Raw genomic sequence first — 14,704 nt, forward strand, 5'->3', positions numbered from 1 at the left:
TGAAGAAGCACATTCTCTATGCTTCTTTTTCATCTTATATTCCATCTTCAGTGTAATTCAGTTAATATAATTTTCGAACTATTGAGAAGTAGTGGTCATGAGTTTTAGACGAAAAAGAAAGCCCTAGCATATTTTTTTTTGTATAAGTTGAATAAGTCAATTGCCTTTTTTCTTTTTTATGGAACAGAAAAATATTTGCCCATTTATTTTTTTCCATCTATAGCAGGTAATTACAAAGCTTCCATGTATATGCGAGCAAAGGTCAAGGGTGCAGGTTTTGGGATTAGGGAGCTGGGTTGACATCTTGGCTCTACTATTTAACAGATACATGATATTGACCAAGTTCCCTGCTTTGAGCCACAGTTCCTCATTTGTAAAGTTGTGAGAATGAAATGACATAATGTAGGAGAAGTACTTGGCATAGTGTATGACACACAGTGCTCAATAAATGTGGACTATTATTAATATGATTGCTGTTAAAATAGGATGGAGGAGATTTGGGACCCTTGGTTTCAAACAGAAAGTTGCCACAGTTCATCCTCTGATCTTAGATAAACTAATATTTCTGTGGATCATTTTCAATAAAGGCGCTTGTCCTTTCTCCCCAGTGAACTATCACAGATTTTCAGAGGTCTACTGGTTAGAGGCCAACTTTATGATTAGAAATGCTCTGAATGCAAATTATCCATTATAAAATATATTCAGAGAAATATTTTTTCCTGCTTAAAATGCAGAAAATCACGGCTGTTTGAGATAAATGTTTTTTTAAAAATTTCAATTATGTATGAATAACAATTTTATTTTTGGAGAACTATTTTATCATGGATTGGTATTTTTATCTTCACAAACCATAATACTTGAAAATTGAGCTTGCAAATTGAGATTGTGCCTGACTATGCTGAAGAGTATATTAGGGATGAAGAGACATGTTTTCACAGATCTTCAAATAAGCAACTCAACAGACATCAGTTTATCAGAATAATTCTGGAATGGGAGGTACAAATGGCTAGGGATTTCATTCTGAGACATCCTTGCCCAGCAAGCTTGCAAACGTTAAAAATGAAAAACAGAGTTGAACTTTTAGAGTTGACTACTTTTCTGGTCTTTTGTAGGTGTATAACATAAAATGAATAAAACAATTAACAGCATTGTCTTAATTAACAGTCCCTCTTCCCAAATTGACAGAGAGGCCAAGCAGACATTTTCAGGGATCCAGGTTAGGTCTGCCTCTAGGAAATGTCACAACCTATGTGATTGGTCAGATGGAACTTCACTTTTCCATAATGTTTATCAGAGAGGGTACTGATGTGGTGGCTGGAACGTGGGTCCACGGCTCAGAACTGAATTGGAGTGGACATTCCCTCACTGTTATTATAATTCCTCTTCAGACTGTGGCAGCTGGGGATGCTTTGGGAATCGTTTTTAATTGATTCCATTCATCTCAGTGTCCCAGAGAAGTGTCTGATTCAGATAGACTATTTTTCTCTCCTCCTGTTTCTTTTAGTTTTAATGTTATATTTTCTACATTTAAAAGGTTGAAAGAACAACAAATACTTGTATACTAACATCCAACTTAATGATTGGAACATTGCTCATCTTAGTTGAATCCCCCTTGGCTAGCACCTCTCCCCCAACTTGCACTCCTTTACAGCCCTTTCCAAGGTAACCATTGCCCTATTTGAGGTTTGTTATTTACATATACCTTTATAGTTTATATCATATCTAGGTGTCCGTAAAAACAATATCTCTAAATAGTATCTAATCTCTAAATAATAATAATCCCTGGAAAGTATTTTACATATTTTAAGCCTTTTGTAAATGGTATATATTTTAATATTCTGTAACTTTTCTTAAAATATGTTTGTGATATTTATCTATTTTGATACTTGTGCCTCTAGTTGATTAGTTTTCATTGTAATACAGTATTTAGTGATGGCTATATTACTACTTAATAACATTCATCCATTCTTTTGTTAGTGGACACTGGAGTTATGACAAATCTGTGGCTATTGAAAATAACTCTGCTATGAACCCCATGCTGGCACAGACCATGTGCATCTTCAACTTTGTTAGATAGTGGCAAATGGCTGACAAAAGAGGTCATATTGATTTACACTCTGATCGGTAGTGTGTTGAAATTTTCATTGCTTTACATCTGACACAGTACTTCATATTCTCAGACTTAATTTTTACCAATCTAATGGATGTGATCATAGTTTTGATTTGCATTTCCCAGACTGCCAGTGAAGGTGAGCATCTTTTCATGTTTATTGGCCTTTTGGATTTTCTCTTGGGTATGCCTCATTTCCTCAATTTCCTATTCAGTGAGTTTTTTTTAACTCATTGACTGTTTTTTATGTCTACTTTCATTCTTGCTCCAACATTCTTCTTAGGTTTAGGAGGCTGCAAGGTATAGTAGAGATCACATGGGATATGAGGTCAAAAGACTTTGGTCTGAGTTCTAGTTTCATCACTTATTAGCTGTATAACTTTCCCAAACTGGCTTCAATCCTCTGTGACTCAGATTTTTTAGAAGTAATGATGAACAATAGTAATAGCAACTTATTGTTCCATGGGAAATAACGAATGAGATCATACAGGTGAAAGGGTTTCTAAGCTGTAAATTGTTATGTAAAAGATGATTGCTATTTCAGTAATTACTCTTTGTCCTTTGTTATATTCTTCTATAAAATCAGGACAGTTCTACCAAGATATTCCCACCACAGTTACAGTCAAGGATGACTTGAGTATGATTGTGGAAACAATGGGTTTCTGAATGGCCAAGTAAAAGTCAGAGAGGTAACAAATGCCACTTCCTCTAAGGCTCTCCCTAACTTTAATCACTGTTAACAGACTCCCCAGTCCCCAAGCACGCTCTCTCCTTCCCTCTGCTCTGCCAGAATTTCACGGGAAAGAACTAAGGGTTATGTTGAAAGCTCTCAAGTTTCCCTGCCAGGTCTGGAGAGTAGTAGTTTGAATTGTAGTGATTAATGTTATCTATTTTTGAGTTTTAATGTGATTTTGCTATTTAGAAACAGAGTGAGAACTATTTGTGTTTCTTAGTAAGACTGCCTTTTACAATTTATGGATATTTTCCACTAACAGCAATTTTTCAAGTCATCAGGCAAGGATAAAGAACACTGCAACAATATCTTTATGCAGATACGTAGAAGATTTCTGAATGTAAAAGATGAGTGGTCAGTTATCACAGGATAAAACTATATAACAACTTGACGGTACTCAACTGCCCACTTTAAAAAAAATATAGATGTCTAGATAATAAGTCATGCCCAAAACTCTTATAGACGGGGATGTCAGCAAACATTTGCTTGTTCAGATAGAACTTATTGGATAGAATATTAATAGACTGTGCTGTATGAATGTCATTTACATGTCGTGAAATAAAAATATAAGACACCTGGTATATGTCATCTGACAGTGCCATGCCAAGTCCTCAGACAGATTGGGTTTAAGAGCACAGAAAGGGACGTCATCAGGAAGACTGGCTCTGGCTCTAACCTGTTGGCCTACTTAAGAGGGAGAATTGGAAGAGTCACTTGATCTCCCCATCTCTCAATTTCTTCTTTTATAAAATGGGAATAAAAATATCTCTTACATTTCCTCTTTTGCAGAGCTACTGTGAAAATGAGATCATCCTTGTGAAAATACTTATAATTTTATCAAATTTTTTCTCCATAAAAATAAGAAGATACATTTCTTTTGAAAGCTAAGCATATATTTTCATGACTATATTGCTGGAAAATTTGTTTGCTAAATGGTCATTCACTTCAGGCCATATTTAGGTTAGTTCTAGGGCTACTGATCAGGCCTGTTGGTCAGATTGAGTGTGAGTGATGAGTTAGGTGTCCCACAGGTCTGGTCTCACACTAACCTGATTGCCAATTATGGAATTTCAAAGTGCAAGTGAGGTAGAGTGAGTTTGATGAAGCAGGAGCTTTAAAACTGCTGTCCTGTATGAAAAAATGTTCTAAGATAATTTTTTCTTTCTTAGTCATGGGAATCAAAATACAGAATAGGATACCTCATCATTTTGGATAAAATAGGGCACTCTACATAAAGCATTGCTTTAATTAGAGTTATTTTTATACCTCTTTCCTCTACCCCCACATTCTTTGAGTCACTGTGGCCTACAGAATCTTCCTTTTCAACATCTCTCACTTACCACTCCCTGTCTGCCTTCCTTAAACACAACCTTGGACCAGACTAGAATAATTTACTTCCTAATCAATTCTCATCTTACAGTCTACTCCATTAAGTTCAAACTACTTGATCTCTTGATCAGCTGTTTAAGTCTTTCCAACTTATCTTTGTCTTTACCACCAAATAAGTTATTATTGTGAAGCTGGTATCTTTACTACTCACAACTTACAACTTGTTACTTGCCTCTAGTTAAATTCTGCTATCCCTTTACCCTCAAGAGCACTTCCTTTCTATGTATGGAATCATGCCTACCAATTCATTTCCTTCCTCACCTCTTCAAAGGTATCTTCCATCACTCTTCCTGACATTGCTCCTATCTCATGTCTGAGGCTTGCAAATGCATCTCAGACTTTGTTCCTTTGTGTGAGTTCTACCCGTTCCAAGATTTCTCTACACTATATACAGAGCATCATTACTATGTTGAGAATTCTTCAGATATTTAGGATAGATTCTCACTGAATAAAGGATGGAAAGATTTAGTCAGAGGAAACCAGAAAAGATTTCACAGCTAAATGTACTACCTCCAGTTTAGTGTTTCTAACTTCTGTTTTTGCCAGGTTATCCAGATTTTCGATAAAAGAAAAATAAAAAAACCTGACAACTCCCATCCTACCAATTACATGCACTCTACATTAAAAAGGATTATTTTTAAAGTTTCCTCTCGGTTAATAAGATTTGACTGAGCTTTATTTTCTGCAGCTTATATTAATTTGTGTTTTAAATCATAATACATAATTTTATTATAATATTGTACATCTATTCTGAGTCTACTCAACCCCCACAAACATAATAAATTCTGACATGTACCTTTGGGGATGTGCTACTCACCACATCAGTTAAATGGAAAATAACTGCTCTCAACACAGTTTATTCCCCAAAGTGAAACACTGTGGTATGTCATACCAGTAGAGTTGAAGTTGGGTCTCCTTTAAAATAATTTGAAGCAGTTTCTAAAAATTCCCAGATGGTCTCCTTAGAGTGACAGTTATAAAAACAGCCATCAATTGGAGAAGAATTCAATTTTGGAGGTTCTGGATCTTACCATGGTTCTACTGACTTTACACATCAGTCTTGCAGGTAGCATTATTATATATACCCATCAAATTATGTATTAATAGAAATGCAAAAACAGATACTTAGGCATGAAAAGTGTAACAGATGATAAAAAATTCCTTCGTTAGAAGAATCTTTGTTTATTCTTATGTGTTACTTTATAAATGACACTGTGAATAAAAATTAGGTTCAGACAACGTCTTTCTCAATACTTTTCTATATATTATGAGCCCAAATGTGGCTTAATGGCTGCAAAACACTAGATATTGCCTTCTATCTGCTTCGCTGTCAACTCGTCTTCCATACCATACACTCTGTTGTCCTTTTCACCTAACATCTTTTAGTGCCTGCTCATAGAGACAGAGCTCAGTCCAAACTTTCTAGCATGACATATGAGGCTCTCAGAGCACTGACTTAGAAGTCAGGGGGTTTATGTTGTTAGGCCAGGTATGCCAATAACTAGTGGTATCAACACTTCCTAGGTCTTATTCCTCACTTATTCATTAATTTATTCAGCAAAGATTTACACATATTCAACTACTATGAGCCGGGCATCATGTTATAAAAAGAGAGGATTGAACCAGATGATCTTGAAAGTATCTTCACTTTAAAATTCTAAGACAAAGGCCCTTAGATTCTAGCTCTTGGATAACTTTTATTTTTTAAAATTTCAACTTTTAAATTTCAGATTCAGAGGATACATGCGTAGGTTTGTTACATGGGTATACTGCTCGAGGCTGAGGTTTGGAGTATGACTGATCCCATCGCCCAGGTAGTAAGCATAGTGCCCAATAGGGAGGTTTTTTCAGTCCTTACTCCCGTCTCTCCCTCCTCTGTCTAGTAGTCCCCAGTGTCTATCGTTGCCATCTTTATGTCCATGAATATCCAGCATTTAGCTCCCACTTATAAGTGAGAACATGTAATATTTGATTTTCTGTTCTTGTGTTAACTCATTTAGGGTTACAGTCTCTAGCTGCATTCATGTTGCTGTGAAGAGCATTTTTTATGTCTGTGTAGTATTCCATGGCATTATATGTACCACATTTTCTTTATCCAATCCACCATTGATAGGCACCTAGATTGATTCCATGCCTTTGCTATTGTGAATAGCACTGCAATGAACATATGAGTGCATGTGTCTTTTTGGCAGAATGATTTATTTTCTTTTGGATATATACCCAGTAATGGGATTTAGACAGCTTTTCAACTGGTTCCTTGCTTTCTTTTTTCTACTACCACTACCCAAGATGAGATTCTTACCATCTATTGTATGAACTTCCACAATAGTCTCTTAGCTGGGCTCCCTGATGTCACAGAGGGAATGACTAGGGAAATAGCAAAGAGAAGCCCAACATATGGCATGACCAAGTGAGCTTGTGGGGTAATGGGGTTCTCAAGTCTCACCCCATTTTGACCTCTAGGAATACATAAGACATTGCTAAATCTCCACTTCTGGTCGGGATTGGCTCAAGAATCAGGAGGGTGTGAATAGTCTTCATATTCTCCATATCCAGTGGCTGCAAAGCACTAGATACTGCCTTCTACCTGCTTCCCTGTCAGCTCATCTCCCATTACCATACATTCTAATGCCCTTTTCACTTAACATCCTTTAGTGCCTGCTGACAGAGACAGAGTTCAGTCCAAACTTTCTAGCATGACATACGAGGCTCTCAGTTCACATTTTCATTGTCTCCTGCTTTTTCCAACCTACTCTATGCTTCAGTTGGCCCCAGCTTTAGGTCATGCCCCCAACACTATATTTTCTTTCCAGTCTCTGTGCTCTTGTTTCTCCTTCTCTCCTTTGTCCCCACTAACAAGCTGCTCGTTACCCTTTAAGGCCAGCCTCACCTTTTAAACAACCTTTCTGACCGCCTCCTTTAGCTGAATGTTAGTTACTTCTTCCTGTGTGTTACTCTTCCTGGTAGCGTGATTCTTCAATCCATTTAACCACACTAACAGCATTGACTACCATTTTAATATACTTAATATTTATCTGGCATTTACAAACTCCATCTTACCTAATCCTTACAAAACCCATATAAGATAGCCATTGTTATCTGTACTTGATACATGGGAAACTGAACCTAGAAGAAGTTAAGTCACTTCTCTAAAGTCACATTGATAATTAGGTTAGATTGAGGAAGTGAATCCAAGACTTCAACACAAATGCTAAGAATTTCAAGCAGTCCAGGATGTATTTTGAGTTGAGGACTCTTTTGTGTCCCTCAGCTTGTTATCGGTCAGAATGCTGGGTAAAGATATTTATCTTTAATTCCTGAGGGTGAAAATTGAGAGATGAACTGCAATATTCTTTTGATTAGCTAAGTTAATGGAGGCATGCAGTGAAGCAGATAATTGCAAACAGGGGAATCGGGGAATCCACTGTATTTGCTAGGTCCATTTTCTGCAGTCCTCCAAAATAAGCTGCTTGGAAGAGAGCTAGGAGAATGCTGAGGTGGGAGGTGACAGGGCATTATAACTCACACAACTTATAACCATCACAAAACATAAGCTCTAGTATAAATTGTTTCAGTAGCTGTGTGATCTTGGGCGAAGTATTTAACTTTTCTTGGTCTACTTTATTTTCACGTAAAATGCAGAAGTCAGAAAAGACAACTTCTAAGGTGCAGCTTTAAGAGTTCCTACATCTGATGAAAATGTGGAAAGCTGTCCTACTGAATTCATATAAAGCACTGGGAAATTTCAGTGGTGCAGTTAAACAGGTAAGTGATAAGCCTATTGGGGCTTACCTTGAACTTCTCTGATTTTCTACAAAAGTAGCCAGTGACTCCAACACTCTTATCTATAGGCAGAAGGATACTAAGATACTGGAGTAGCCACTTATTTCTCAAAAGAATGAAAGGCTTCTTAATCACATTTTATAGTTTCATCTGTGTGACCCAGTGCAGATGCTTAATTAAAAGCTTGTTTTTTTTTTTTAAATTATGATTAAGCAGCACACATCCAACAATTACTCCCTACCAGATGTGAATTAGTCCAACGATGTATTTACATTTCCTTTGTGTTTGGCATTGAGTGGTAAGATATATTTAAATACTTGCATTTTACTTTGTTGAAAAGGAAACAGAAAATACATTCTAAGAGAATCTAAAGCACTGATTATTTGCTGATCTGGCAAAGATGAAACAACACTTCAGATTAAAAACTATAAGTAAAGCCACAAAAAAGAAAGCACAAAAGACTGTTTCTTGCAAAGCTCCAAAAAGCACTGGCTTTCTAAATAGCTTGCTCACGTTGGGAATTCAATAGCATAAAATGGTCAATGAATCTGTCATTTCTCTAAAGAATGTAGTGAATTTTAAACAAAAAGTAGCAAACATTTTATCAGAGGGGTTGTATAAAGTAAAAATAGGTTACTAGAAAAGAACCCAAAAGATTTTCAAGAAGAAATCTTAAAACCCTAAAAGTTTATGAAAGCAAGATAAAAATGTAGCATTCCCCTGTACTCTTCTGTGGGTTATGGACACACCTGTGGACTCAACCACATATTAACCGCCCCCAACCCCCACTCCAAAAACCAAAACTCTAGTTACAAAAATCCCTTGCAAGAAAGAGTCATAATTTTATGTGGACATTGAACAACATGCATGCTTATTTTCAAACAGCTGTAATTGTATTCCTGAACAAGCATGATTCGTTTTTGCAGAAATGGCTCCTAGAGGCCAGCATGGCATGACCTGTCACCATCTTTTGACCTTACTCCAACATAGCGTAGCAAGTGGCTATCAAACCTCCTCTGAAATGAAGGGACAGCTGGCTGGGGTGGAGCTGGGAACTGTCTCTGGTCACACTTTCCAACAGTTTATTCTACTCTACCCGCAACTGTCAATAGCCTGCAGTTCTGACTGAGCAAGAAAAAGGAATAACAAGGAGAGAGAGTGAGAGGGATGAAAAAAGGATGGATGCATCCATTTCATTTCAAACTGCTACCTCCTGCCAAATGGTTGAAGGTTTTTGTAATTGTGTGTGTATGTGCGTGTTTACTACCTGACCTATGCACGTACACACACTTTTAAGACACGTAGAGCAGTGTTTTCATGTTTATTTGAGACAAGGTTTCACTGTCACCCAGGCTAAAGTGTAGTGGCACTATCCCGGCTCACTGCAGTCTTGACCTTCAGGGTTCAACTGATCCTCCCACCTCAGCTCCCCGAGGAGCTGGGGCTACAGGCTCATGCCACCATGTCTGGCTAATTTTTGTATATTTTGGTAGAGATGGGAGTTTTGTCATGTTGCCCAGGCTGGTCTTGAACTCCTGGACTCAAGCAATCTGCCCACCTTGGCCTCCCAAAATTGTGCGATTGCAGTCGTGAGCCAACACACTCAGCCAGAGCAGTGTTTTTAGCCAGAGGAAAGTAGAATTTAGTTTCTGATACCATGAAATTGACGTAGAAAAGGGGGAAAAATCCCTTTTTTTTTTTTGAGACAGAGTCTTGCTCTGTCACCCAGGCTGGAGTGCAGTGGCATGATCTCAGCTTACTGCAACCTCCACCTCCCGGGTTCAAGCAATTCTCCTGTCTCAGCCTCCCGAGTAGCTGGGACTACAGGATCACGCCACTACACCAGGCTAATTTTTTTGTATTTTTAGTAGAGACGGGGTTTCACCACGATGGCCAGGCTGGTCTCGTGACCTCGTGATCCACCCACCTTGGCCTCCTAAAGTGCTGGGATTACAGGTGTGAGCCACCATGCCTGGCCAAAAAACCCTCTTTTATGACTCCAACTGCAGACAACCTTCTGAGAAGTTGCTTTCTTGAATTGCTTTTGAAAAAAGGTACTGTTTGCTGCATTGTGAGCTGGTTGCTAGTCCTGAATACCCACACTGGGTGTTGCAGGATGTCTACTGGTGGAGCTGCTTGGTCGGAGAAGCGCTCAACCCTAGGTCTCTATCAACCTACATGGTAATTCTGGAAAGTGTTCTGACTAGTGCTTCAATTGCAAGCCAATCAACATGCCTTAACTGGTAGTATAACATATTCTATTATGTTGATCTACTCTTTCACTCCCTTCATTTGTGAGAAATTACAGGGCCCCTGCTGCCTTGCTGAAATGAGGGCTGCCAGAATATTTCTCCCATATGGATTTCAGAAGTGGTGCAGCATTAAGTTGCTGAGCTTCATAAAATGGCTGGCAGAAAGAACAAATGTGCCATGCTAAAAATGTGACTGTATATTGCATGCACATGGGTCCGGGGTTTGACGAGAGAGCCCTTCTAACTTGTTAAAAGGGAAATAGACTTGGCAGATGTGAATCTTCATTGACAGACTTTGATTGGTCAAACTTGGACCCTTTTATTTCCAATTTCAGTTTCAGAAAGAGCAATACTTTATACAAGTATCAAGGAGTCAGCCTGTTCATTGGGCCATATACACCAAGGATTGCCAATTAAAACTCCCTCAAACACATGGCAAAAAGGAAGAACAAAATTTGTCTTGGCTTCACTGAAATTTTGGAATCCAGAGAAAGATAGTTATTATCTCTCTGATTTATGTGAAGAGAAAGGGAAAGCAATATGGTACCTTATTTTATCAGACATCTACTGCTTTCTCCATAGGGCATATACCCACCACTACCCTCTCCGTGTTAGACACTGCACACAGATTCTTAAGGGGATGAATAACCTAGCCTAGGGGTTTCAGGGAAATATAAAGCAATTTCACTGCAGACAATGGAAGATTATTTTATTCTCAGACACAACAGACAAATGGCACGGAGGAAAACAATCTAATCCCCTGCTGTTTCCAATGTTACAATTATTATATGATACTGAAGCTGACTGGGATAAGTTAGCAGAGAATCATCACCAAAGATTTGAAGTTGCCCCCTCCCTCTGTACGACTATTGAACATGTATCTACGTAAATATACATGTAGATAGGTCCCCATGTTTGTATGTTAATTTGTTCACTTCTGTGTTATACTTTCCATTCCAGCAAAATAAGGTTAACAACAGAGTCAGAAACAATGAAAATTTCTTGCTTTTTAAACTAAATCTAGTATGAGTTTTATAATTATAGCACTAGCACTTTATTTTATATCAAGTTCCTTCAAATCATTGTACAATGCAAAAATCTTAACCATGTGGTGGCATATTAATTGAAAAGCAAAATTTTGGATATTTTAAATTTGATATTTTTGGTATAGGTAATGCAAAACAGCTAATTAAATCCTTTCTACTGAATAAATATATTGTTGGAGATCAGGGAGAAATGGCTAATAATAACTATAGCTACTACTATGTGCTAAGAACAATAACCGTATGCCAAGAAGTCAGTCAAGCATTCCAGAGACTTCATTTTATTTTAATCCTTGAAGTAGCGTGATGAAGAATATAGTGTCCCCATTACATAGAAGAGGCAATTGTGGCTTAGAGGAGTCAAGTCCAACAATTATAAATGACTGAGCTGCCATATCCCTAGTGGGTTTGGGGTTACATTCAGACTTGTCTTCCAACTATGTGGATGTTTGTTTATATAAGCTTATAAAATTTCAAGATTCATTTCATCTATTTGGCATTTCTTAAGACAGGCTAAAATTAATCACTTCGAATTTTGTGTATCTAATTTCACATTTGACTGCTTGAACTGAAAAGTATTACATAATGTAAACATAGATTTTTTTTATTATACTTTAAGTTCTGGGGTACATGTGCAGGTTTGTTACATAGGTATACACGTGCCATGGTGGTTTGCTGTACCCTTCAACCCGTCATCTACATTAGGTATTTCTCCTAATGCTATCCCTCAACCAGCCCCCCACCCACCGACAAGCCCCGGTGTGTGATGTTCCCCTCCCTATGTCCATGTGCTCTCATTGTTCACCTCACACTTATGAGTGAGAACATGTGGTGTTTCGTTTTCTGTTCTTGTATTAATTTGCTGAGAATGATGTTTTCTAGTTCATCCACGTCCCTGCAAAGGACATGAACTCACTCTTTTATAATGGCTGCATAGTATTCTATGGTGTATATATGCCACATTTTCTTTATCCAGTCTATCATTGATGGGCATTTGGGTCGGTTCCAAGTCTTTGCTATTGTGAACAGTGCCACAATAAACATATTTGTGCATGAGTCCTTATAGTAGAATGATATATGATCCTTTGGATATATAACCAGTAATGGGATTGTTGAGTCAAATGGTATTTCTAGTTCTAGATCCTTGAGGGATTGCCACACTGTCTTCCACAATGGTTGAACTAATTAAACTCCCACTAACAGTGTAAAAGCATTCCTGTTCTCCACATCCTCTCCAGCATCTGTTGTTTACTGACTTTTTAATGATTGATTGCCATTCTAACTGGCATGAGATAGTATCTCATGGTGGTTTTTGATTTGCATTTCTGTAATGACCAGTGATGATGAGCTTTTTTTTCCATGTTTGTTGGCTGCATAAATGTCTTCTTTTGAGAAGTGGCTATTCATATCCTTCGCCCACTTTTTGATGGGGTTGTTTGATTTTTCTTACACATTTGTTTAAGTCTGGATATTAGCCCTTTGTCAGATGGATAGATTGCAAAAATTTTCTCCCATTCTTTAGGTTGCCTGTTCACCCTGATGATAGTTCCTTTTGCTGTGCAGAAGGTCTTTAATTAGATCCCATTTGTCAATTTTGGCTTTTGTTGCCATTGCTTTTGGTGTTTTAGTCATAAAGTCTTTGCCCATGCCTATGTCCTGAATGGTATTGCCTAGGTTTTCTTCTAGGGTTTTTATGGTTTTAGGTCTAACATTTAAGTCTTTAATCCATCTTGAATTAATTTTTGTATAAGGTGTAAGGAAGGGGTCCAGTTTCAGCTTTCTGCATATGGCTAGCCAGTTTTCCCAACACCATTTATTAAATAGGGAATCCTTTCCCCATTGCTTGTTTTTGTCAGGTTTGTCAAAGATCAAATGCTGGTAGATATGTGGTGGTATTTCTGGGGCCTCTGTTCGGTTCCATTGGTCTATGTATCTGTTTTGGTACCAGTACCATGCTGTTTGTGTTACCGTAGCCTTGTAGTATAGTTTGAAGTCCAATAGCATGATGTCTCCAGCTTTGTTCTTTTTGCTTAGGATTGTCTTGGCTGTGAGGGCTCTTTTTTGGTTCTGTATGAAATTTGAAGTAGTTTTTTCCAATTCTGTGAAGAAAGTCAATGGTAGCTTGATGGGGACAGCATTGAGTCTATAAATTATCTTGGGCAGTATGGCCATTTTCATGATATTGATTCTTCCTATCCATGAGCATGGAATATTTTTCCATTTGTGTCCTCTCTGATTTCCTTGAGCAGTGGTTTGTAGGTCTCCTTGAAGAGGTCCTTCACATCCCTTGTAAGTTGTATTCCTAGGTATTTTATTATCTTTGTAGCAATTGTGAATGGGATTTCACTCATGACTTGGCTCTCTGTTTGTCTGTTATTGGTGTATAGGAATGCTTGTGATTTTTGCACATTGATTTTGTATCCTGAGACTTTGCTGAAGTTGCCTATCAGCTTAAGGAGATTTGGGGCTGAGATGATGGGGTTTTCTAAATAATGGGAGACATTAACACCCCACTGTCAACATTAGACAGACCAATGAGACAGAAAATTAACAAAGATATCCAGGACTTGAACTCAGCTCTGGACCAAGCAGACCTAATAGACATCTACAGAACTCTCTGCCTGAAATCAACAGAATGCCCATTCTTCTCAGCAACACGTCTCATTTATTCTAAAATTGACCACATAATTGGAAGTATTGCACACAATTGCAAACAGGGATAATTTGACTTCCTCTTTTCCTAATTGAATACCTTTTTTTTCTTTCTCTTGCCTGATTGCCCTGGCCAGAACTTCCAACACTATGTTGAATAGGAGTGGTGAGAGAGGGCATCCCTGTCTTGTGCCAGTTTTCAAAGGGGGGAATGCTTACAGTTTTTCCTATATCAGTATGATATTGGCTGTGGGTTTGTCATATATAGCTCTTATTATTTTGAGATAGGTTCCATCAATACCTAGTTTATTGAGAGTTTTTTAGCATGAAGGGGTGTTGAATTTTATCAAAGGCCTTTTCTGCATCTATTGAGATAATCATGTGGTTTTTGTCATTGGTTCTGTTTATGTGATGCATTATGTTTATTGATTTGTGTATGTTGAACCAGCCTTGCATCCCAGGGATGAAGCCAACTTGATCGTGGAGGATAAGCTTTTTGACGTGCTGCTGGATTCGGTTTGCCAGTATTTTATTGAGGATTTTCGAATTGAGGTTCATCAGGGATATTGGCCTGAAATTTTCTTTTTTGGTTGTGTCTCTGCCAGGTTTTGGTTTCAGAATGATGCTGTCCTCATAAAATGAATTAGGGAGGATTCCTTCTTTTTCTGTTGTTTGGGATGGTTTCAGAAGGAATGGTACCAGATCCTCTTTGTAGCTCTGGTAGAATTCGGCTGTGAATCTG

At 37.9% G+C, this 14,704-nt stretch overlaps 1 protein-coding gene across 14 annotated transcripts in view; it reads right to left on the reverse strand.

Moving 5' to 3' along the window:
• Positions 1-14,704, reverse strand: part of MAGI2 (membrane associated guanylate kinase, WW and PDZ domain containing 2) — a 1,443,575-nt gene that overhangs the window by 239,297 nt on the left and 1,189,574 nt on the right. The window lies entirely within an intron of this gene.

This window comes from Pan paniscus, chromosome 6 (genome assembly GCF_029289425.2).
Source record: "Pan paniscus chromosome 6, NHGRI_mPanPan1-v2.0_pri, whole genome shotgun sequence".
NCBI lineage: Eukaryota > Metazoa > Chordata > Mammalia > Primates > Hominidae > Pan > Pan paniscus.